At 41.1% G+C, this 26,979-nt stretch overlaps 1 long non-coding RNA gene across 1 annotated transcript; it reads left to right on the top strand.

The window, feature by feature from the left end:
* Positions 1-283: 283 nt before the first annotated feature.
* LOC130169094 (uncharacterized) lies at positions 284-25,067 on the top strand. The gene is made up of 3 exons (XR_008827790.1): positions 284-585; positions 23,417-23,533; positions 24,987-25,067. It is a non-coding gene; the product is annotated as an uncharacterized LOC130169094 (long non-coding RNA).
* Positions 25,068-26,979: the final 1,912 nt, after the last annotated feature.

Raw genomic sequence — 26,979 nt, 5'->3', positions numbered from 1 at the left:
GGCTACAAACAGAAATGCCGTAATGGGGCAATATAGCAGCAAGCAACTATTTCCTTTGCAATGATATAGTGGAGTAATGGCGTCCTGAGTAAAGTTGTAATCCAGGTGTGTTGCAGTCCCAGCTTCTCTGTTCTTCTTTTTTTGTAACATGTGGGGCCTGCTCGCATGTTAGTGAGTGCGCGCGTACATGTTAGTGCATTTGAATCCCTCCTGTAAACCGGTGCATGTTTATAAACAAACAGGGACCGCCCACAGGAAAAATGGCGCGGTTCAGTACGCGGCGTTCAGGTGAGTGCCATCTTCCAGAACTTTCTCCACGGAAGAAAAAGCGAGTTTTCATAAAGATACAACCAAAGATAAAGATAAAAACCAAAGTACAAACAGCCTGGGCCATGGGGACTACCGGCTCAAAGCTCGGTCGGGCGTATGACCGTCAGAACAACAGTTTTTAAAGTTGGACATTCAAGTCCAAGGCTGACTCGACCATGGAGCCAAGACTGTTCGGGCTTTACGAGGTTGGAAACCCCTACGAGCGGCTGGAGTACTCCTACTAGACTCGGAACTGGCTTTTCTTCTGCTCCATGTGTAAGTAACTTGATGGCTACACAATGTTACATGCCTGTTTTCATTAGAGACCGGCTACATTAGCAGTGAGGCGAGGCCAACAAACAAGTGTTTGTTTTGGTCTGAGATGCTGGTGGTCTAGTGTGACCTCTAGTAGCAGTGATGATCGTTTACAGAAGCTTTAGGTTTAACTTTTGCTACATAGCAATGTTTTTATCCCCAAAGTAGTTTAACTACTGAAATCAAAATCACAGTGGATTAAAAAATACCATATTTAACTGTGGCATGAAGTGGAAATACATAGCGGCACAAAATAAAACTAAAGTACCAGTACCACAAGTATTTATTTACAACCCCTAATTTGAAGTAGCCAGATGTTGTCTACTTCAAATCAGTCAGTGACAGAGACACAACATTTACAGGAGCTGACCTGTCTTCAGATGGACAAATTCTCACTAGATTTAGTGTAACACAGGATCAGCCAGCTAATTCGGCAAAACTAAAGCAAGCACAATTCAATACAACTCAATACAAAAGATAAAAACATATTATAGCCCACAGCCTCTGTGTAGGTTGCATTTGGGGGAGCTCTCTGTAATCAACACATGGACATAATCATATCCCACCAAAGTAGTAGCACAGAAAAAAAAAAAAAAAAATTCCCCTTTTCAAGTTGGCTTAACTTTGGTCTCCAGGTTTTCCAGCTGTTCTCAAAGGCCACATCAGTCTCCATTCCAGTGCGCATGCTAGAGTTGGAACCAGCTGTTGAACTTTTAAGGAGGTCCCTTTACACACACCCAACAACATCTGTATCATCTTTTGTACAAGACTTCTTAATGATCTTACACTTACAATATTTACACAGGTCAGACAATTAGGTTTTGATTGATTGATGTAAACTGAGTGTGTAGTTCAAGAGCAAGGCATTAACTCTCATTGCCATGGTTGGAGGTTCGATTTCCTGTGGAGCTACCAATGCTGAAAGCTTTTCTCCCAAAATATTCTACACACTTCCAGTGATAGGACTTTGATACTAAAAGATAGAAGATAAAAGATTCTTTTTTTCCTTATAATTTCACAATTTCCCGAAATGTTCTTTTTGACATCCAGGTTGAGAGCCTCCCACTGGACCATAGATATCATATTGGTTTGCACTATGACTGCAACACACTTTATTTAATATAACATTGAACACATGGCAACCAAAGCAGGATGCCATAACTCTTTTCTTAATATAGAGAGAACAATCACTGTAAGGAAAACAAAAAAGTCTGTTGGCAAAATGTGAACAGGAAGAGGCTGCAGATGCGAGGTCTGCCATGTGTGAAATAAAAGATGTTTCAGAAAAGATGTCGCACAAGGACAAATACTGAAGTTTTCAATCAAGTGTTCCTGAAATAATTTTCATGGTGTAGCCTTGTTGAGTTTCTTTTATCATCCCGTTTGCATTTCTTCATTCCTTCCTTTTCAGTTTTTATAAATCACTTGCAAAGGGGCTGACGACCCTCAAATGCACCTTAGAATAACTTTGGCCTGACCCTAGAAGACATTAAAATTCAAAGCTACGATCACATTTGATTAATCAAATGTATTGTGGATAGAGTTATGTGCAGTTTATTAGACCTTGCAGTGATTTAGAGTAGTTGATCACTTTTTGTGCATGTTTAATGCTGCTATGCAAATTAGAAAAAAACATACTTTTGTTTTTTCATGGTAACACAAAATAACTCCTTGGAATCACCGAGCATCACAGATATGATATGTAACAGTGCAAAAGAGTGGGGGGATTTTCTGTTTAACATTTAATTAAGTTTGTCTTCTTATTCAAGGCACATTATGGAAACTGCAGGTGCTTCCATCTTCAGCATGGATGGCTCATTGTGTGATTTAAATCCCCAAACCTGGCAGACTTAGTGCATTTCTCGACTCATTGATCTAGACAGGGAGCTGAACCCCTAAACCTGGCAGCGCACCACGGAGCTGAATGTATGCATAAAACTGAAGCTTTCCTTATCTTGTTGCTGCCACGCTCCACCCACTGAGCTACACAGCAACATTTAAACAACTGCAATACAAGCATGTGGCCGAGTAGTATTCCCAAAACCAAAAGTCTTCCAGGGAATAACAAGATGGGTATTATAATTGATGTCACAGTTGTATCTGTTTTCTCTAGATGAGTCATTACATTTCATAACTCCTGTGTACCTTCCCCTCAGGTCATAATAAACGCTAATGATACCTTACCCTCAGGTTGTGTTTTCCAGGACAGGAAATTCCATGTTTGGTCTTATCTGATCACTCATGCCTCTTGTTTGAACAAGGTGTGTGTAGCTGGCTGAGGATTTGACTTCAGGCTATGCAATTCAGTAAAAACACTGACAGGCACTCAAATTGAAAATGCCACAGCTGTTGTTGAGCTCTACCTGGTTTACTTCTATCTGCTGCAACAAATGTCCTCAATAAAGGTAGAGTTATATATTCATTACAGTTTCTGTAATTCATTTGGCCATATTTGTTTGCTGCTTTTACATTTCAAGGTATGTCAATGTGTAATCATACAAATAAGATGGTGATACAACAGCCAGCACCAGCAGTGAAATCCATATAAATCTACAAGCAAAATAAAAGTTTGGCTTTCATATTCTTTCGTTGCTGCTGCCTGTAAGTTTTCAGGAAATTAACACCTATTCCTCTGTAATCAGTTTAACATACTCCCAACTGTTTTGACTTTAATTGTGCCATAACAGAATTGTCAGAAGTCCTGAGTCAAGTCCTAAATCCTAAACTAAGTCCTAAACAAGTCAGCAAATTAAGTGCCATTTTAATTTTCATTCCTTCACGCCGGCAAACCCAGGGCCAGAGGAATTATGTTTTCGGATTATCCATCCGTTCATCTGTCTGTCCCACTCTCAAATTTTGCAGGAACATTCACTTGGACTTAAGGATGAACTGATTAGATTTTGGTGGTCAAACGTCAAGGTGACTCTGACCTCACAAAACAGGTTTAGGAAAATATCTCAAATTCATGCGCTAATTAAGACACAATTTAACACAAATATCCAATAGGATAAAAGGATGAAGGGATGCCATTTTATATGCAAATGATCAAAGGTCAACTTCACTGACATGTTCTGCAAAAACACTTCTGACCATTATTCAATGCTGTAACTCAGGAAGAGGAGATGGTCACCATATTTCCTTGGCTGGTTGGCTGAGGCGTACAACAACCAGGTAGTGGTTCTAGTTTAAGCAGCTGAACAACAATTTTGCATTCATTACCTCAAAAAAAACTAAAATTAAACCTAAAATTTGAAAGCAAACTGTTCAGGTTTGCCTAAGTGCGTTATTCATTTGACACAATGACAAGCAATTGGAATCTTTCAGCTACTTAGTCTGCACTGCCAAAGACCTTTCCTCCAGTTAATATGCTACACACTTTTTAACATCATTTTAAAGATTCCAAGTGAAAAGGCTAAAGTCAGAGTGAAGTCAGTAGTCATTAGTGTCAGGTCAGGTTTGCAAGTTTTTTCATTTTTGTCAAGTCTAAGTTTGTCAAATGCATGCAATTCGAGTGCACACTTTGGTCTGCTTGCCTGCGTTGAGAGTGAATTTGGCCTCCTGCACAGCACTGTTCGTAAAATACAGATGTGATGGACAGATGTTAGCCAAACATGGTCTCAAGATGATTTTTGGGAATGCAACATTCTAATGTATTCCAGTTCATTTTACACTGTTGAAAAACAAATACAAAAACACTGTCCACATCTGCCTCCAGAACCACATTTTGTTTAAATCCTGATGACCTTAAGCTCTTATTTTGCTCTCAGACAGAATACTCTTACATTATAAAGTGAAAGAACCAATTACTCACACCACAGCTTCAACTAAAAATGGATTATACAAAGCAACTAAATCTATTTTCCTTTGTTTTGCCTCAGTGTGGAAACTGCGCTGTCACACAACTCCATATCAGCGAGGTAATTACCACTAACACACCTCATCAAATCTGAATAGTCCAGAGAACAGCAACACACGAGTATAATTATCTGGCAAATCAAAGCCTAATTAGAATTTAATTAGAATGTTAATTCTTTTGCACGGCATTTGGTTTCAGTATATGCTACCTAACTTGGTGTATCCTGATCAGGGCTCCATAAAACAAAGAACAAATAAACAACAAGCATGTATTTACGATTATTTACGAAATGTATGTGTATATGAGAATCCAGTGGCTTGAGAAAATAGTTGTAGTACATCAATTTGTCATGGGGCTTTTGAGCTGGAGGAGAAATCAAAAGTGACAGTTAAAACAACAACACTAATTTATGGAAGCAGTGATGTGTTGAAGCTAATCAAGAGATAAACCCATGACAAAATGCAAAATTGCGAGAACAAACAAATATTTCTAATAGTTAAGAAAGAGGCGTACCAACATTTCTGTCAACAATCTACCCTCAAACATCATGGACCATAGCAATTCATTGAAAGCCAATAAACCTGTGACCTCTTTCTTTAAAATCATCACTTTCTCCGTGAGCTCAGTGCCCGGTCCCTCTCAATCATATTACTCAGTCATTGGAATATAGTCTTAACTCTTCTTGGAAAATGCCCAAATAATACAAAACAGTCGCCCAAACTATCACAACCTGTCACGGGTTTGAGGGGTAAGTAGGACCCAAATGCAGCCAACACTTTGGGGAACGGTGCAGACAGGTTTATTAACCAAAATACAGACATGAACAGACGACGTGAACAAACCCTGAACTAAACAGATGAATGGGAGCACAAGGACTATATAGACAAGGGAGGCAAGGGTGATTGAACACAGGTGAAACACATTAGGGCGGGGCAGACAATCACCACACAGACACAGGACCAAGACAGGAAGCAAAACACTGACACAAGGAAACCAATTACAAAATAAAACAGGAAGTGCAAAAAGTCCAAAACAAAACTAACAAAAAGTGTCAAACCATGACACAACCCACCCAAAACAGTTTTTAAATACCCAGTTAAATACATTTATTAAGTAAATAAGAAGGCAAATAGGGCGGAAAACCACCCAATCTGGCAACACTGATTAGAGAGAGCCAGTGACTTTAGTTTACTTTTTTGGGGGACTTCCTGAAGGGATGTGTCTAATCTGGCAGAGATAGGAGGGATTCAGTATATTTGGTAGAAAATACAATTTTTAAGCTAAATTCAATATGACTATTTTTTTGTTTTTCAAATGATAGTGATTTATGAATGATATTTGTTGGCTATTAAAGGTGCTATGTGTATGTTTTCCTCGCTGCCAAACATGGTTTCTTGGTTTCTTAACGGGAGCGGGTGGTGGTGATGATATTGGTCACTTGCCAAAACTGTTAGCCATCGTTGCAATTACAAGACAAGGTGTTAGAATACACCCTCTGATCAGCATTACCTCTTCATCCTCTCATTCTGAACTGAGGGTAGACTGTCACAAAGTAGTATTTTGAGACAGGATGGAACTAGCTGGTTAGCATGCTAATTTTAATTGAAGTAAAGAAGTGACGGAAGCAAGACGAGTTACAATTGGCATTGCTTTGCACCACTTGAGACATCTCTTAGAAAGTAAAGGAGTGCAGTTTGATGCTGAACTTGCCATGTTTCTTCTAGGTTGTAGGTAATGTAGCAATAGCAAAAGCTTACTTATAGTACGTTTAATGTATAGATCATTTCTGAAGGAGCTCCAGCCATTGGATTGTTGTCATTTTGGTTTGGCACCAGCTCAACTCTTATTATAAGTGAAAGAACTTAAATAGCTTCAAAGACGTTTTTGGGCCTGAATGACATCACTAACTGTTCGGTCACACTGTTTTCCTTACTTGCACTTTTGGCTAAAATTTGTTATCCAGGTGTGTCTTGGGCCCCCTTCGACTCTCAGAGTGCAAACCGCTAAGGCACTACGGTTTCGGGTATATTGAGCGTCTGGCCAGACGCAATTCAGTGACAACACAGTTGTGTTTTCTTCAACAGCTGATGGAAAAACCCCTTGCTGTGGCAGCATTTGTGTAGTTCTGTAAAATAATCAAAGGTTCCAACCCATTTAGAGCACTGCTGAATCAGTTTCCTCCTCTCTGTGACTCAGTGTGGTTTAAATATTTCTTTACTGTCCCATAGGCAGTCGTTGTACAGCTTCGTCCTCTGAAGGTCCTTGAAATTCAGAACTGCTGCATGTTTACGATGCTTCATCAGGAGAAAAAAACTCGTTATTGATAATTGGAGAGGCGTCAGGAAATCAAGCCACCTCAAGAAAACCAACCAAAGAAGTATTAGTCACAATAACAAAGATCCATTGAGCCCTAATAGCATCTATAACTCATAATTACCTTAATAACTGTTATTTTAGCTTGTTTTTCCTCCTTTGAGAAAGCATTGTTTGTCACTAATGGCATCTTAAGTTGAAATTGAGTGCCTTGCCCAGAAGTAAACAGCATCTATCAATCATGACTTGAGGCCAAGTGTCAAACTACACAAAAGCCAAAAGTGTGTGTGTGTCTGTGTGTCTGTGTGTCTGTGTGTGCACACAATAAGTGTAGTGTGTGTGGGGCTTAGGAAGCTTCTACACCTGTCTGCTATGTGTAAATGGTAATTATGCACACAGTGACCACCTTGTGTTGTTTTGAACAACCCATTTTTCATTTCATAGCACTCAAGCTCTTCAGCTGCTCCACATCAATTTCAGCAGTTACTGTTGCTGTAGAAGACAAACCTTCATGTTGGAAGATTTCAACTATGTGGCTGTAATGTGTTCTAATTGTGCTGTATACAGGTTTGAATCAGTTATTCCTTCAGCATAGTGGTTTGTCCATTGCAGTTTGTAGTGGTGTTGTAGTGCTAAATAATTTGGCAGCAAATTTTAGACCCAAGACCATTGTAAAGTAAACAATACATTATGAGCAACTATTCCATCAAAAAACATTCAAGTTGCACAAGGGTAACTTTGAATGTTGGCCATGAGAAATTCAGTGAGAGATAACTAAAAATAATAAAAATTGAACTTTATAACTCAGAAGTCCTTCAACCAGACAGTAGGAAACCAAGGTCAGTGGCTATCTGTCTCTTGCTGGACAAATAAGGTTGACCTGCAGCTAGATTAGGTGGAGGGTGTGCTCTAGTATCTGTTTTCCTTCCCGATGTTCTTTGGGACAAACCCCAGTCAAGATATAAGTCTTCTCAAGCAGTTTACAAGCCAAAACCACAAGACTTTAAAGTCTCTGAAAGCTGACCAATAAAGTTTGGATTTGAATTGGATTTTGTCAAGTCTATCACAGGCTATGTATCTATGTTGAAAGAGCTGAGCGTTGTAATCATTCCTTTGTTTATACTACCCATGAAGCAATCTCTTCATAGTGTGATTATACAGCAAATGATGGAGGACGTTTAGCTGTAGCTAGTATCATGATAGAGTAGCCCAATTTAGACAGACCAAGTGGGTATCTTCCACAGTTAGGACTCAAAATTACCCAGCTATGTTTTTTGCATAGATAAGAACAAATCCTTTGAATGGATAGACCTAATAATTAAGTATTCAATATGTATGGCCATGCAAGGCCTACCTGTATTACTTCTTTTAAATTGTGACGGTACCGAGTCAGAACCTGAGACTTAAATGCTTTTGCTTTCAAATCTCACAGCAGTTGCGTCTCAAGTCCTAATTCTTTTCACTCAAGTCTGACTCGAGTCAAACTAAAGTCTTCTGTTCGATACCTCTCTGTTGTATTTTTGCTTTGTGACTTAGGATAGGCAATAATTAAATTAAGACAGTATAAAAAAAAGAAGAAAGTTGAAGCTATAATTGCAAAGAAATTACATGTGGTACATTCAGGTACATGTTTAGATGCCCAGCATGTTCAGTTTTACATGCTTAGTATTTGCCAAATGCAAGAAGATCCTGTCAGCAGTTAACAACAGTTTGAGAACTACGTATGCCTCAAACAATATAAAGCAACAGACTCCATGGTCCTAGGAGGCAGACGGTAGCATTTAGAGAAGGACAGGCAGTGATGCATCGTCCAGATAATGAAATGAATCCACGTTTGATCCTCTCGTCGTCTCCTGGTAATTGTTCTTGATTCCCCCTTTGTGTTTCACGCTTGACTCCCCACTCATATCAGCTCGTGTGTATGAAGACGTGCTCGTTCCCCCTATCAGTGACAGCAGAGTTCAGTGATTAACAAATTAAGGATCTTCTTTGCCTTAATCTGTCTTGAGGCTTTTTTTCACTTTGCTTCTGCAGAAACATGTTTGGCAGTGACAGCACCTCTGCTCCCACGTTTAATTGGATTAGAGGGAAGTCGGGATTAATACAGTCTCAGACGGGGCATCGGGGAGGGTCGGACAAGGGGAAAACAGGTGATGAAGTCATTTCAGAATTACCTTTTCAACTTCTTTCACTGCGTTGTTGAGACGTCAAGGATCTCTTTGGCGTGGAGTATCATGGGAGCAAGTGAAAGCCTGTGTGAGGGCGTATGGATTAATTTAGGGAAACATTAGGCTGAACCGATTAATGTCAAAGTGGGAGCACTCAGCGGTTTCCTGATGTTCAGCAGTGGGGATGGGCCAGTGCAAGGTTCTTTTAAATTCTCTAGTTTAGTTAGAAGTACTATCTTTCAAACCTGACCGTTTTCATGTTTCTATGTGATGAGTGGTCTATTCTTTTAGCTGTACTTGCGGTCGGTCAATCAGTTAAGCCCAGACTAAAATATCCTCATCTGATTCAAGGGTCTAAGATCAGAGGGTGTTGTTTTGCAGCAAATTTGTGGTGTGGGGCTACATAAATGAAATTTGATCTCAAAATACATGTAATTATGTCATCTCAAATGCTCCCATTTAACAGATTTGGTCTGATAAATATAATATAATGTTATATATATATATGTGTAATGATCATGTAACAAAAGAAAAGAAAAATTAGTGTCTTGTGGAAGCACCACACAACAAATTTCATATTCATGTCTGTGTTAAATAAACTAGTAAAATAGATAAATGCAAATAAAATATAAATGGATGGTTTTATATTCATGCCAACAAACATTGTGTTGATCTCCTCCAAGACATTGTTAGTAATGAAGTTTTATTTCCACGTCTCTCATGCTGTGACGGATAAATCAAGGCTTCATTAAGGACAATATGGAGCGACGGTCAGATCTCTAGTCTCGTCTCATCCTGTTTGGGTTACAAAAGATGAGAGGAAGGAAGGGAGCAAAGAAATGAAGGAAGGAAAGAAAGAGAGAAAAAAAACAATCCAGATTGAAGCACAGTTGCTTCTAGTTGCTTTTGGCTCTCCCTGCCTGGCTTCATATGCATGTTACCATCTCACATGTGCATTCACACATTCAGTATATAAATACGATTTATACCTGGTTCGGAAAATTCTGTCTCCTAGAAGGATAGGAACTTTTTTTCATAATTTTAAAAAGAAAAAAAAAAATGAACAATATTTATTGTGTATCAATTGTGGCAGCAGCAAAAGCATTTTATATACTTGACATAAGTTTTTTGTTTTCTCAGTGGATTCATAAAACACTCGATCTGGGCAGCAGGTTTCCACAGAGTGTTTCCAAAAGTCCGCAACTGGAAACTCAGAAGAATTCATGGCCAGGTCCAGGCCAAACACATCAGACAGATTTCACAGTCATATAATACAAATGATATTCCTGGTTCCTGACACAGTGTTAGATGGTTGACTGATAGCTTTGATGATTCCTTTGGCTCCATCGTGGAATAATCACTGGGGGACAAAGTAATCAGTTTTCAAAGTCTGCTGTTGCAGTATGTGAATTTGGTTTTTACTAAATTTATCTAGCGCTCCCAGCAGTTGACTGTGGATAATGCAGTATAAATTCAAAATCAATGTTTGGCAAAGGCAAAATATCACATGCCAAAATTTGAAAGATTTCTTAAAATAGTACGTTTCAGTGTATTTTCTTTCATAAAATCTTTTCTTGTACTTTAAAATCTGAAGGAAAAATAAACATTTCATATCTCTGATATGAGTTACACCCATGTGCAATGGAAAGCCAAGTAATTTAGATTCACTGGCAAAAGCAGTGAAAGCTAAAGGTGTGGTTGGCGTTTTGGGCGGAGGGACATTACATGGACACATGAAGCTCAGCCAAGTTCTGTCAAGCCAACACAGCAACAAATCGTCCAGACTAAACAAGCATCTTCCTGAATAAGTGTCCCTATGGTGGCAGGAGATAAGTCACAGATAAACTGATAAATAATCACTGTTGGAAAAACTAACCCTTTTATGATGTGCCTGTGCTGCAGTAAAGGAAGATTATGGTCTGGTTTAAAATAAGTAGTTTGTAAAGGTTAGAGGACTTTTGTCATCATGGGTACAATAATAAACAGGTCTTAGGGGCAGGATTAGGAAAATGAACATTGGCTTCCTGTCATAGCATCTAATGTTTTGACCCATCTATCCACCCTGTCAGTCACTCCTAACAAATCACTAATACAAAATTCTCCCGTCCTCTGTTGTCTGTCTAAATATGGAGGACACAGCTAACGGATCGACATGAACACCTAACTCTACCTGCGACGAATGGAGGCTGTACAGTTGAGACTGTGATGAAATGGGGTCGCTGTGTGAACACATTGTACTGTTAATATAAGATAACTACGGTTTTCTCTGTGAAGAATAATTCATTCTAATTATAGAATACTTTGAGTTCTAACAGTTAGCTCTGCTCTGTTAGCCTAGCACATAGCTAACGTGGAGACTGACCTTGCAATGGGAAAATAAATAGCTCATTGACTTTGAAAAGAAGGATTGATTTTATTGAACACTTTAAATTGTAGGTGATTTTTATTTTGATAGATCGATAATATGCAGAGCCAGTTTCAAACCTGCTTACCTCAAAACTGACACACACTTGACTACCTGCTTCCTCTTGGTACAGACACAGCCGCTGGTCTGTAAAAACACAACCATCAGTTTGCATCCACCTCATTCCTCTGTCTCACACTCCCACTGGCCTCCCCCTCCCCTACTCCCCCCCTCCCCTCCTCTCTGTGTTTTATTTACTTGGCTGACATGCAGGCTTCGCGCTGGCAGCTTTGTCCATCAAAAGGCACCTGCTCCTGGTGATTGTTTGCTCACCTTCCTGTCCAGAGCACTGCAGATGAGTGTCAGCAGTGTTTCTCTCTCACCACCTTTTTTTTTTTCTTCCCCCCACTCTCATGAAAAGCTGACGGGCCGCCTGTGCAAACATCAGGTCAGTGCGGCGTCCCGAGGCATGTTTGTCTCTGGAAAAGTCACTGAATTTCATCATTTCAGTACGTTCATCACATTTTCGGGGGAGTAAGTTGTCGAGACTCTTCTCATGAGTGTGTAAGTTTGGGAGTTCAGAGTCTTGCTCAAGGACATTTCATCATAATGTATGACTGTTGATTGACACACTGCTCATTATTGCAAGGACTGATCCTGTGAACTTCCAGATACAAGACGTCCTCTGATGTCAAGCTTCTCCTCTCACTATACAGGTCTCAGAAAATAAATCCTGATAATGTTTCATTTCATCTTTTCATCATAGGCCTATAGTTTAATTGTTATGTTTTGGCAGTGGCATTTAATTGACAGCATTAGCTGATTGGTATCAGCTGCTTCATCCATCCTTCACCAGCTGACTTGTAACGTCACAATCATATTCATGCAAGTATAGACTGATGCCAACGCCATTCACTTTTGGGAATGCGAGCTTAATTAAGATTTACTCTAAGTTCATGTCCATGTCTATTAAAGAGGCCTCGGTGCTGCTGAGCGCTCGCTCTGAGAGCATTGCACTACTACTCCCATAAATGTAGAATGATGTATACGGAAAGGTTCCAGAGTAAACGGATGAGGATGTTTCTCAGAAACACGTGTGATGCATGTGTTTACAGATGTGTTCCTTACAACGCCTCGGGCACGTTGTCTTGCGCTATTTCACATACGAGGAATTTTGCTCCATTCACGACGCAAAGGAATTTCGGATAAATGAAAATATAGTCAGTCTGGACACACGGATGGCGTGATGACAAGGTGTACACGCAAAGATACGAGCCTGAAAAAAGAGTCTGAGTCAGCTGCATTTGTTTCTTAATACGAAAAATTTCTTTAACATTTCTAGACCACAATGATGACGATGACTGTCTGACTGAGTAAAGAAGCACAAAATCAACTCAAGCAAAATTTGTAGTTCCTTAAGTTTGTGGTTCCTGAGAGTTCCTCTTTTCAGGTATAAAATATCTTATGTTGTTCCCAGCTATAGCATGTACGAGATCATCACCACTTGTTCATCTCTTTGTAAGTATTAGTGTGTATTCAAAGGCTTTTCAAATGATGAGAAATAACATATAAATCAATAGAATCACTGGAAAAAAACTGTAAGTAACCTATGACCTTTTTATCAGCCTCTGTTGGCAAACACTTGCAATTGCAACAATATTGTCAGACCCAATTTCCTCTGGTACAACTCTTGTCATCCTCCCCTGGCGAGATTTGTAATTTTGTTCCGAATGAGAGTGCAAGCTGGAAAATCAATACTGAACTGCCACCAGCTGGTATAGCGTCCCTGGCCAGATCTGTCAATAGTGTTTTTATTGCTGGAGGGCAGCAAAGATCTTGCTCTAGACTCTTAAGTTTTAGATTCCAAAACTATCACTGGATTGAAGGTTTGTGTTTTAAAAAAAAAAAAAAATGTAGGATTTTAAGTTAGGAGTTAAAAATTTGCAATGTCAGTTCAGAGAAAGTAGTCAATGGAAAATTGGGGTTATGGTTACTTTACAAATATCCGAGTGTGTGTGCGACTGAATGAGTGCATAAGAGGCAGGGAAACAGTGAGTGGAACAAATAAAGACAAAGAGAGTGAACAGCAAGAGCGCAGCCGCTCATGTGAAACCAAAATGGACGAGGCTTTCGAGTAGCTGTTGCTTCACATGTCAGGCTGTGGCGCTGCTGAACACTGACGGGGGCTGATTGGTGAGGGCCATCCCTTTTACAGCTTAATGATTGTCCCACAGCGCCCTGTCCGCCCCGGGGTAAAAACACTTTTTAAAGAAGAAGAAGGAAGTCTACGAGCCTTGCTGTCGCTTAAGTTGGCAGCAAATAATCCGTCCAACCTCGTCACCTCCAGTGCAACCCCCCCCCCCCCCCCCCCCCCCCATTCCACCAGCCCCAGTTCAAACTGCTCCGGGCGTTTTGAGCAAGATAGCGTAGAGCAATTGCCGTGTTCACAGTTCATCTTGCCGATGTTTTTTCCAGCCTGTCATGGGAGTCTTTGCACTTTTCCAGCGTTGGAAGAAAACTTGCTGGCACATTGTTGTTTTCTCGTGGCTCAGGAGAGCGGTTGACGTCACGTGACCTCTCAGGAGGTGGCGTGAACGGTTGCGTTAAACTTTTACATTAGTTAAATGCATGTACAGTAAGGATCACATGCATGGTTATGTGTAACCTTTCAATGACCGTACACTTGTGATTTGACATCTGCGGGCAGGTTAATTATGTCGAGCACTCTGGTTTTTCTGGTTGATCCTCTTTCTTTGAGCAATTTGCAATTTCATAAGCAAGAAATATAAGATCCATTTCATCCATCCATTTTTACCTCTTACACAGAGTTTATATTTTCACTTCCATTCGTTTGTTTGGCAACAGGACATGAGAATAACACATTCCTGTCATGAATGATGGACCATTTGGAGCAAAGGATCAGAATATGGGGCCGATCCAGGAGGTCCCTTCAGCTTTCGTTATATTTTTCCTATGACCTAATCTGCCACATGTATCCCATTATTTTCTTTCAATATGTGTGTATTCTAATGCAGAGCGAGATCCAGACTGAAAATTTATGAAGATATTGTTGATCTTGAAAAACCGTTATTCATTTTTACTATTTTAACTTTTGAGCCCAATTTCAGAGGCCTGCCCTAGAATCTTGTTAATTTCTTTAATTTAAATAAAATTCAACACAACATTCGGCCTTAGAAAAAAGTGTTCTCACATTTAAAGCCTACATGAACAAGAAGCCCTGAATGCGCTCCAAAGACTAGAAATTTCACCTCTTACTGAACTTGGAATAATTGCTTTCATTTTGGTGTAAAGTTTTAATGAGTTTCATAACATTTCAATAATTTCTAATTGGTATCATTTTTTAAAAATCCCACATTTTTTACCATTATTTTTTTTAACTGTGTATTTAATGCAGATCCAGTGTGAAATTACATATTTCAAAACAAAGTTTAGTAGTGAATATATTATCTTTTTTTCTGTCATGATTGTACTACCTCACCCTCTTCTAATTGTGTTGCTTTAAGGCGGTAATACAGATTCTTACCTCAGTTATCCAACCTCTCTCCTTAAGAAAACAGCCCTCAAACAGGGGGCTGCTTGAAAAGTGCAACTCTTGCAAAGCCTTCTATCTCAAAGTGGGTGTTACTGATGCATAATCATTAGTATTCTGGGCATGTCTCCAAAGTCTGTATATGCACTGTGATGTTAAATGTGATGAGATATACATATCATCTGCTCCCCCAGCTCTGGCTGAATTAATGTAAACAATCCCCCCTGTTCTCTGGGCTTTAATGGATTTACCTAAGCAGTCACACTTGAGTTCACGCACGGACATACCTCCTCACTCAACTTGACAAGCTTGCCGGTCTGCATTTACTTTGATGACCAGAAGTATCTAACACATGTGACAAAGTCCTCAGACAGACCAGGGCGGCGGTGGGTGGGTGAGTGGGTGGGGGGCGGGGTTGGACCTCGCCTGTTCCCCCTCAGCGTCACATCTCTTGACAGCTGCCATTTTCAGTACCGTGCTTCACCCTCGTCGCCAGCCGACCGCCAAGTCCCCATCAACTCTGCTTTCTCGCCGCCTTTTTCCTGCTCAAGTTTCCAGAACGCCACAGCGGTGGGAGCTAGCTCTGTGTCACCAAAGATTAGCAACACGGGCATGAGGGCCAAAAGGCCTCCACCAAAGAGTGATAGCTGGAGAAGACAGAAAAATGTAATGCAAAACATCCTGAAAGTGCAAAGTGCGAGATGAGGCTGAGGTGGAGAGGGTTGGGTTCCCTGATGCTGAATAGATGTTGATATGACGACTGGCACGGAGGTTAAAAAAACATTGTGGCTGCAGAACTGAAATGCAACAGACGGTGTGAGTCTTTTGTCAAATCTAGACGCTATATTTAATGTGAATTTTTATAATGCTGAGTTACATTTACCTGAAATTTCTCGGCGAGGTAATGATGAGGTTGAAGCTAATGAGGCTTTTTAATTACAGATGGAAGGAAGAGTGGAGTTCCCAGTTTATCCTTCTTTTATAAAGTAAATTAGAGTAACAGGAAAACTACTACAGAGGATCAATGAAAGATTCTTTTGATGGTCTTCATAAGGTTTGTTTAGTAGTTATTAAGGAGCTTTTGATTGCATCAAACAATCTTCCTTAGTGGATGGAGTTTGCTTTGTTGTCATGCAGTTGCCTCATTAGAAACTCCACTTCTTTCTGTTGTTTCTCTCCAGACTTTCTGCATTTTGTTCTTGTCTTATGTCCTTTTTATGAAGCAGATTGGCATAAATTGGTACCACCCTTGGCAAAATCATATCCAATCATGTCTTTCCACTGACTTTCTATGCAAAGTATGACTTTGTACTCATCTAAAATTTGCTTGGCGTTCTGTCTGAACATTAGGATATCTACAATTTCGCAACAAAACTCCAGCTGCCACTGCTAGGACAATTACTAAATGGAGCTGTTGGTGGTTTGTTAAATACAGTTTCCACCATCAGCATTATCTGTGGCCCTGTTTTTTCAAAGTACTTCCATGTTCATATTTTAGAATCTGTAAATTCGGTGGTATCCAAAGGACTTCATTTGGCCGGGATACATTCACACATGGGCCATTGAAGTTTCTCATTGATAAATGAGCTGGAAACTTACAGCTTTGAAAGGAAATACTCATTTGTGTCTCTGTTTTCAATAACAACCAAGCCAAGAATTGAGTGTAATATTGGACAAAATTGGACAGAAACCTCCCCTGCTGTGACAAACTGACAGTGTTGATTAGGAGCGTCACTACTCGTATATGAGCTAAGATACACTGGCTGAGACACAAGTGAATCTCTGCTCCCCGCAGTTCTCAGAAGTGTAATCAATAGCCTCAGCACATTCCCTCCTCGCCAAGTCTGAGTGAGAGAAAACACATGTTAGGTAGTGTAGAAGTATCAGAGCATTCATGAATAATCATGCCTGGCCAGGCAGCTGAAGTGAATTCAGCCATTGTTTAGGGAAGTTATTGTTTGGAGGATAAAGAGCACAAAGATTCGTCCAATGTCAGCTCATGTATCCTAGAAAGCAGCAAAACAAACGGCAAACACCAGGACAAACAGTACCTCCCCTCAGCCAGTCTGTAGTTCAGGAGGAGGCAGCCTGATGGGAATCACCTTGTTTGTTTCTTCGGGAGCTTTTGTTTTTTTGTTTTTGTTTTTTTTTTATTAGCTACAATGATGTGAAATTCTTGTTCCTCTCTGGAATTCATCTCAAGTTCTCTTTGTCTTCAGGAAACCACTCCACTCTGAGACAGACTGTTTATCTGTGTTCAGTGTTACAGAGAGCGAGGTATTTCACTGATTACACCAGAACATATGGAGTCCAAAATAGCAATAATTCATGCAAAAAATTGCAAATTGACAAAGCTGCAGCTTCTCTGCTCCTGTGATGATCCACTTTGATGACAAGACAACCAGCTGTTGTTAGCTAGGAAATAGTTAGGACACATAACTCCCCGCTAAACCAGACATTTTCTCATGTTTTATATTTCTCTTTGTGTACCAATTAAACAAACAAGATAAAAACGTGTTGTTGAGGTGTTGGTTGGTGTAATGATGAACTTTACATATTTATCGCATTGTCAAACTATCAGTTTCCCATTCTTTATTATTAAAAAGTATTAACCACCATTAATTACCAGTGGAATTTTACTTTTAATTCTTATATATTTGCTGGCAATTGTTAGCAGCTACTTTATGCTAACAACTTGACAAAGGTACTCACGCAATTACCAATTGAGTTATGAGAAAGTGAAGGCTATTTTCAAAGTTTGACACAGTCAGATTTTCAGTTCAGCAGGCAGCTGTATGTTCTGTTAAAGTCCCATCAGCATCTTAACATCACTTCATGAGCATCTATAGGGCCATCAGCTGACAAGCTCCATCTCAGCCCGGAGCCATGTTCCTGTAACGTACACCGGAGAGCCGCAGCATCTCCCTTCACATGGGCTCCCTTCAAGGACAGCCACAGCACAGCGCAGTTTTTACATCGCGGACTACTGTGTGAACTTTTAATGCGATTACCGGTCACATAGGATGACACGAGTCCAGGCCACGGCGTCCGTTTTCCCAGAGCAAACATAAGAGGTTTGGATGGATGGTGGGCAAATACCCTGCACTTCCCTCCTGGCAATCACTCCAGCCTCCTTCTCTGGTCATCCTCTAATTTCCAAAGGGTCACTAATCTAATATTAAGGGGCTGTGACAGTAATGAGTGCTGCGGATGTGTGGTCCAAGGCTGCTGGATTAAATGGGCGCATTTACAATACCAGTAAACTCAGGCCAATCTCAGCAATATTTAGCCGGACGTTGAGCTGCAGTGCCTGAGCCTCAAGTCATGTTAGCTTAACACCAAACGCCACTCAAGTACTAGGGGGTGGGGAGGTGTGTGAGTATGTGTGTGTGTGTGTGTGTGTGTGTGTGTGTGTCACAGAGATGCTCCATTAGAAGCTTAGACTCGAACCGAGGCCAAACATTTCAATGGGTCACATACTTGGCTTAGCAGTAAAACATTTGCTGCTTCCCAAACTCTTTCGCTCCAGTTTCCTCGGGCAGTTTGAGCGGATGCACCTGAGTGCCGCCTCAGTGCTCTAAACTCCAGTTAAACAACCAGGGACTCATCCATCCCTGCTGCAATTACAGCAGATTGCTTAATTTGCACATGAAATTAGGAAGCCTATTATGCCTGCAGTTTAACAACTATTCTTCAGGATTTGTTATTATTTATGTCTTAAATTTTTGCCTTGTATAAAGCATCTGACCCCCGCTCTGATGTTCACAGTTTCTGCATTATGTAATTGTTTTATTTGATAATTTGATGGGTTTAATTAACTTATAAAACAATCAGAATGTGTTCTCTGTTTTTCTTTCTTTCTTTCTTTCTTTCTTTTTCATACTCTCTTTCAATCTCTGAACGCTTCGGGCCAAGAGTATGAGACCAATTAAAACTCAGAGCAGGGTCCTACAACCATCCTCTCTCCTGGCAGACGTCCTGGTAACACGTTGCACATTCTTTGCTCCAGAAAGCCTCTCGCTCTCCACCCCATTTCCCAAAAAAACAAAAAAAAAAACCACATAAGACAATCGAGGACCGGTGGCTCGGGGTGCGTGCCAGGCTCAGACGCGCAACAACAAAGACAAAAGCAGACCACAGTGGGAATTAGCGGATTCCCCAGAGAGCAGAAGGGAGGTGGATGATGATGATGATGGTGGTTATGAGGTAAATCTGCTGTGAAATCTCCCCCATGTAGAAAGTGCACAGGACAGCGCCGTCGGCTTAGCCCTAACGTGACAAGAATGAGGGCGATGTACCCCGGGTGCATGACCCTTGACTAAGTCCAGGGAATAAGGTGCCGGGGGCAATGGTAGAGCTTTGTTAAAACCAGAGGTCACTCATTAAGACCAGGATCCTTCCCTTGGTTTAAATGTCTTGAAAGAAAGGGGGGGGGGGGTTTCAAAGCGATTATAGTCAGACATAGTTATCCATGTCGACCAGGGTCAGAAGTTAAAGGATCCCTGGTGACTGCCGGCATGTCCCGGGATGGTGCCCCCCGCCCCCCTTCAGCTCCCTGCGAGGCATCACTTGAAGTCCTCAGGGATTTATTTTCTTTTTCCGTTAATGCCACCACTCAGATCCTGCAAAGCCGTGTGGTATTAAAACAATTTGTAAGAAAGGAGCGAGTGAGCTTTTTATTCTGGCTCTCGCCCTGGGGTTTGGGATCCCTCGAATAGTGCGGCGTCATAAAGTGAAACATAACACATGAGAAAATGTTTATGTAAAACATTATGTTCAAATGTACTATAGCGGTAAAATCCTTTTTACAGTGTGTTACAACATATTTGCGGCACAAAAGCTTCAAGTAAAATGTCAGAGTTTTAACAGCTGCAGCAGGGAACACACACATTATCTAAGGATGAATGGGCTGAAATGTTACTTTTTAATCTTTAGAAATAATCTATGTATAAAATGATCACATGATAATAGTGTCTGCCAATGCAATGTAATTTTATCCTGCATTCATCCTGCAGACAAAGTAAGTCTGGAAGCCATATAGACTAAAATCACTGTGCAGAATTCCTTTAATTTGTTAGCAACCAGTTTCTGGTAACTTCTTGCATTGTTTTTTTTTTTTTTTTTTTTTTAGATGAGAGGAATGCTTCTGCAGAAGTTCGTGTTAAGACTGGAGCGAGAGCTGCAGCGTGGTGAAAACGTGTCACTTCCACTGCAGCTGCATCTGTGCTGCACATCTCTGCGGACACGTGCATTTTCACATTTTCGCTGGCGGTTTTGCACTCGCTGCTGATGAATGTCCGTGATGGAGGTTCCCCCTCACTGAGGCCTCTTTCATGTCACTGTCAAAACAACTTGCTAGCCCTCAGAAACAGGCACTTTTTAAATCCAGCTTTTGAACATTTCTCACTGGACAGGTTTTCGAAAAAACCTTCCCATCCTGAACGATTGTCTTCATTGTCTTCAGTCTGTATAGATTTTATATATATATATATATATATATATATATATATATATATATATATATATATTTTTTTTTTTTTTTTTTTATTCAGTGTTTCTATTCCGTCAGCCGACCCTCAACTGCTCTGAATTCTCGTTCTCTTTTCTGTCTCTGTGTTTTTGTCTCTTTGAGGTGAAACTTTGATGCACTTATGGAACGCAGAGATTTCCCTGTGCAGGGACTCTGAGAGGGGCCACACACCACCAAACACACACACACACACACACACACACACACACACACACACACACACACACACACACATATCTAGACACAGATCGAATGCCCTCTACTCAGCAGCTGTGTCCCACTGTCCCACACACACACACACATACACACACACACACATACACACACGCACACACACACGCTGCTCTGCTCGCTGCCGGCGTCCGCCTGCCGCTACCCGTCGGGACCCCGCTGTGTGTTTGCTGCTGCTGGCTTTGATTTTGTGTTTTGTGCGGCGTTCCTGCAGCCGTCCTGGACCACCATGGGTTCGCAGGGGTGGAGTGTGTGAGTGGGGGGGTTAGATGGTGTTGGTGGTGCTGACAGCCCCTCCTCAAGGCATTCCACATCAATTGTCATCTTCATCCTGCACGTTTTTTTTTGTTTTTTTTTATATATTTCCTGCTCTTTGCTACATCAAAACAGTCCTCACCCCTCCTCCCTCCGAAACGCTTTCAAAAAGAGGTTTAACATTAAAATTTGTGACATAAACTTTATTCACGCGGGGGCCGGTGTGATGTGGAGACGGAGTAATTATTTACTGAAATGTGGGATGTTGGCCTGAAATGGACACGATAATATATGATACGAAGATTTCCTAGTTTGGATTTTCCCCACTACTGCCTCCAATTATCACTGAAGGAGGAAAATAGAAATCACATTCTGGGAAGACGCTCAATATAATGCACAAGATTATCAACTTACATCTACTTGCAGGGGAAATATGTAAAATATCTATATTTATAGGAGTTAATTTATAATAATCCTGAGTATAAAGTCACAGATGGATGAAATTTGAAGCTTTGAAGACACCATGTATAATTCTTCCCCACAGTATTTTGTCTGCTACTTCATGGAAGATTGACTCTCTTAAAACGTCGTTAAATGTACAATACAAAAGAAAATGGGACTCACTTTCCTCTTCTTGTGCATCACACCACTCACACAACCTGTTTTCTTCCTAAATGATTTTGAATGCATCAATCTTCAACAGTCAGAGGAAAACACACAAAACCTTTATAATCTTACTGTCGCTATTCTCATAATTTAATATCAAATTTCTTATTTTATTGTCAAAATCAAACCTAAAATCCTTCATAGTAATTTCAAATGTGTACGTATCTAGATTTGACTAATTGTGATTATTCCCTTTAGCCCTCTGTGAGCTTCACTTTAGTAACGGTTCACATGGGTGACTGGTTTTCAGGCAGTGTAAATAAAACTGCCATTGTCAGACTATACACAGTACAATAAACTGTGCACAGAATGATTTAAAGTACTGTTTGTATTCACTTAAACAGCCAATATACCGTATTCTCATGTATTTAAACTCAAATCACATCTGAAAAGGATTAAATTAGTGTTTTAATAATAAACTTTTTTTCAATCAGGGAATTCATTCTGTTTGAATTACCCTGGTTACGTGAGACGAGGAGAGCAAAGCCAAACAGAGCATTTGAAGAATTTGGAGGATGTTGCCCTGCCCTGACAGAGGCAGACGTGCAGCTCTCTCCCCAAAGTGTGTTGTTGTGTGCTGGGTTCTGTATGGGAGGACGCCCTGAGGGCAGAGGAACCTGGAACATTAAGCCTTGCCATGGCAGCTCAGTGCAGCTCTGAGCCTTGAGCCGCTCTGGCAGCTTGCCTGGGGTGGAGGTTGCGGTGGTGGTGGTGGTGGTGGTGGCACAGGTTCGGAAAAGGCCCCCCTCGGCTCGCTCCTCGTCGCTCTTCTGGGACGCACGACACCGCTACCTGTCCAAGCTAGTGGTGATGTTTTTGTCACTTTTTAATTTTTTTGGAATCACGTATGCCACAGAAGGGAGGTTTGGCCTACGCGGCCTTTGTTTGGCCATGTTCATCCAGAACAGAGAGCAGCAAGAATCAAAACATTTTGAAAGATGGGTGCAAATTACAAAGTCGTATTGGGCAGGTGGGCATTCTTGATGATGCAGACTGAAAATGTGTCACCGTCCCTTTGAAAACGCCCCAAAATAATCACCTTTGGATGAGATGCCAGGTTGTTCCCGGCTCTTGGGAACTGAGCTGAAAAGCAACAAATAAACAGGATTTACATGACAGAGGGCCTTCAAAAGGAAGCTAAGTCAGCGCCGTGTTTATGAGCTCCATGGTCAGTACAAACAGGAGCTGTATGAGAGAGCCGTTTGATTACCGAATCAGCAGAGATAATGAGAAAAAAGCCTCCACCAGCCAAGTCATTTTTAAAGCTTCTGTGAATTTCTGTCGAGCTTTTTCATCAACCTCACATCTGCGACACTGTGAAAGAGTCATCGCTTATTTTCGAACGTTAGAGCCAGATCTGAACACTGACGATTGAAATGTATTATTATATCTCAGCTACATGACCGACAGGCTTTAATATCTCAGGTTTGCTTAAGGTGCCGTCCATTAAGACCCAAGATTTCTTTTTTTTTTTTTTTCATTTTGGAGGATGATCATGACAGCATTTCCTCGTAGTCCCTAATTTACTTTCGTTTTTTGGGATCCAGGTTTGTTGGGTGTTCATTGAAGTCTGTAAGAACTATATAGTCCAAAGAAACGTTTTTGGGTTCTGCACAAAACAGTGGTGTGAGCTTTGTCACAGAGTCTGCACCAAATGTGAAAGCCAACCGTTCCATGCAGTGGCTGCCAGGAAGTGGATGTGGTATATGGTTAAGAAACTATTACAACACAAATGGTCAAAAAATAATAATTTTTGGGATATTTCTGTTAATTATTGAGCAGCTGAAATTAAAATATCCAATATTCTATATGTTTTCAGAACCTTGACGATGCAGCAATGACTCCCGCTCCTAAACAACAGAAGAGACAAACCTAGTTTCTGGTGCGAAAACACCCTGTGACGGACCCAAGACCAAATCTTCTGGACCGCACCCAGGTGTGACAGCAGCTTTCACACTTAAAACAATTGTCCCAAATTCTCAGGGCGACCAGCCTCAGGTTCAGTCTGCCCAAGTGTGAAAACGCCCTTAGAGAGCCATCACACCCACATTTCATTTTCTTGGAAGAGACGACGTTGTTGCATGTGTGTGTATTTGATCCGTTTAGGTTCTCGCATGCTAACTAGAGCTTAAGAACAAAGTCATCTAAAGACCAAATAAGAGTTTTGTTCCACAAGGTTAGATGGTCACAACAAAAACACGACACAAACAGTCTCAGACTTCAAACTGCAACCCTCGTTAGCTTTCCCGCTAATGTCTCATTCTTATCTACAAGCCTGAGGACACCGTGGTTTGCTGAGCATGTTACCAGACAAACGTCCGCTGGGGGAATAATATGATGTAGCACATTGAATAGCTTAAAGGAGCTAGCTCTAAGTTTTGCTATTGCTACATATTCAGCATTGGTATTAACCAGTAATTGCAAGAGCTTCAGCCATCGGTGTATTGAAAAAACAAAAGGTTATAATACGTCCTCTGAGCAGCGCTACTTCTTCAGCGTAGACTGGACGCTACAGTGACTCGGTATCGGAAAGTGCCAACTGGTTAGCATGCTAACTTCAGAAGAAAAGAAGTTAAAGAAATAGAAGCAAAAGTCTGATGCTGAGCTCAGCATTTCTTCTACACCGGCGAGTAAATGGCTGCTAATGCTAACGCTGGCTATGTAGCAGTAGCTAGCTCCTGTGATACCTTGCAAATGTTGACATCAGTCAGTTTAGTTACAGGCCAAGTTGGGGGCTCCTTTTTCCAGTGTGCCACCTGATGCACAGTGGCAAAGCCAGGGAAACCTGCATGGACAGAGTGGACGTGACATAGGAGGCAACAGGTGTGACGGTGAATCTCAGTCACCTGATAATCAAACAGCAGCAGGCTGTGGAGATAACTTTAGAGGGTAAACTTTGATTTTATGTGCTGGCAGAGACAGTCGGGTGCGAAGTATTAGTCTGTATTGATTACAGTGGTGTAGATACTGCAGGTTCTTTGAATTGCCTTATGGTTGAAAGGTATTTGCACATTCGTTTTGCTGTGGAAAATGCAAACAGAATCAGCATCAGCAGTTCAGTTCCTGCGGCTCTTTAGTACCTGGAACCGTTTGGTGGAAGAGTCACAATTCGTGGCTTGCTGCCCCCGCCGGCTCAAACGGGGACGATCGGAGACATTTTGAGGCACCCGAGGGACATTCTGAAGCATCTGTGTTTCTGCGCCACCTGAGTATGAGCATTAAAGTGACAATGTACGGGCATTGTTCACACTTAGAAGATGGAAATGTTACTTGATCTGAACACAGCCTTAGTTTCTCTTTGTCTCTCTCCCTCCCTCTTTCTTCCCTTCTTCTGTTTTTTCCTCTCTTTCTTTCTTTCTTTCTTTCTCTCTGTCTCTTTCTCTTTGTAGTTAGAGCACCAGAAGCTGTGGAGAGAAGAGTCCAAGCCAGCCAACAAAGCTATTGAAGCATTACCCCCCCCCCCCCCCCTCTCTCCCTCTCTCTCTCTGTCTTTCTCTCTCTCTCCCTCTGTTCAGGCCTTGCTGTGTTTTTGGCAGTTACTACTGACCATCATGAACGTCATTGCCAATTTTTGTGAAAACTGGCACATATGGCAGCTGAAGTGCCATATGCCATACAGAATATTTTTTGGCCGTTTCCCCCATTTGTATAATCGCTGGATCCGGTATAAAAGTGGCTCATTATTAATTCATTCCTTCCCAGTTTTTTTTTTTTTCTTTTCAGTTCCCCTTTGTGTTTTTTCTCTCTCTCTTTTTTTTTTTTTTTAATTTAAAAAAAAAATAATAATTTTCCTTCATTTTTTTCCAGGTCCATTTGATGTCTATGAGGACAGGAACGACAAGTTAATTTAACGTGCTGTACGGAGATTAAAGCGTTTGGTTAATTCAAAGCTAAATGTGGGGATTATTGCCAGTGCGGAAGTCCATCATCAATTAATCTTGTTTGTATTCTGCACCACTATAGCACAAATTAGCTTTTAAATGCTTTACATCAGAACTAAATTGGTGCGTTCTAACAACAAACCTGACTCTTGTGACATGTGATGACTGGAAAGAAAGTCATTATATATTTCTTTTTTCTTGAAGTAATTTACTTTTATGTGTTGAGCCAACATGCAGCAGTAATTAAATCTAGGCCCGGTGTTCCTCTTTATATTTTCTAGTGTCTATTGAAAAGACCAAAACCTACAATTTGTTGTCAGTCCATTTCTTCAGCCCAAATCCCATTGGTTCCTACTGAAGATGGATTTCTTTTTTTAGCAAATACTACTGTAACAGGACTAAATAGTGCTTTGGTTAGGGACTATTTTCTGCAGCGGATTAATAGACAGTGAATATATCCAGCAGCTGGGCAGAGTGTGTGGGATTGAGCTGATTACAGTGCCCATGCTCATCATAATGAAGAGATTTTGGATGACAGTGAAGCTCTGTGGCGCAGAAGGATAAGATATATCATTAGATATGTAGCTTTGGCTACAAACACAATACTGGATCACTTGACTTTCTGTTTGCCTCCCTCTTGCTTAATCACCCAGTTCTTCTTCTTATTATTATTATTATAATATTATTCTTCCACGTGAGCCAAAAATAGCCTCCAAAAACCCAAAATCACATCACTTCCCGTGTGAAAGACGAGGACTTCAACAGCAAATTTAAGAGCCGTCCTGAAGTGGCAGAACTGGCTAGAGTCACGGTTGTGTTACGTCACTGACACCGAGGAGCCGGATTGACATTTATTTATATAAATGTGTGATGAAATGAGCCAAAACCTCTTGGACACAGAGAGGTCTTTTACCGCTGCCTGTTCTTCCCTCCCCTGTCTCACATGAACAGCTTTCACATTCCTCTTCCACTATCACAGGGATTGTCTCCTCGTGTGTGTGTGTGTGTGTGTGTCTGTCTCTCTTTCACACTCACACACTCACACACACACACACACAAACATCCCACACTTCCTCTTTGCTTTTGCCTCAGAGTGGCTGCCTGTCTCTTCCCTCTCCTCTTCTGCCCTCCATTGGAAGGAGACTGGAAGGTCTGCAGTGACTCCTGCACCGACAGTCCCGTCTCTCTGTCCTCTCTCTTCGTCCGCCGCCACGTCACTCAGGGAATCTGGACGTTCTTCGCTACGTCTCCCCCCGTGTTTACAGCAACTCCACTCGGAGCCAGGGTCCTTCTCGTTGACTCATCTGAACAGTGATGATGTCACTGATAGATAATCAAGAGATGCAGGGCCCGAGTCCAAAGTCACTCCCTTGTTCGCTCTGTCATCACGTTATAAACACTCAACAATTTGTTCCAGTGGGTTTCCAACATTTTAAGTTCATGACCCTTCAAAATGAAATGACTTCTCATGTGGGCTGTTCTACCAGACTGATTTCTTCTT

Source organism: Seriola aureovittata, chromosome 5 (assembly GCF_021018895.1).
Source record: "Seriola aureovittata isolate HTS-2021-v1 ecotype China chromosome 5, ASM2101889v1, whole genome shotgun sequence".
Lineage (NCBI taxonomy): Eukaryota > Metazoa > Chordata > Actinopteri > Carangiformes > Carangidae > Seriola > Seriola aureovittata.
This window is presented reverse-complemented; position numbering and strand designations above follow the sequence as displayed.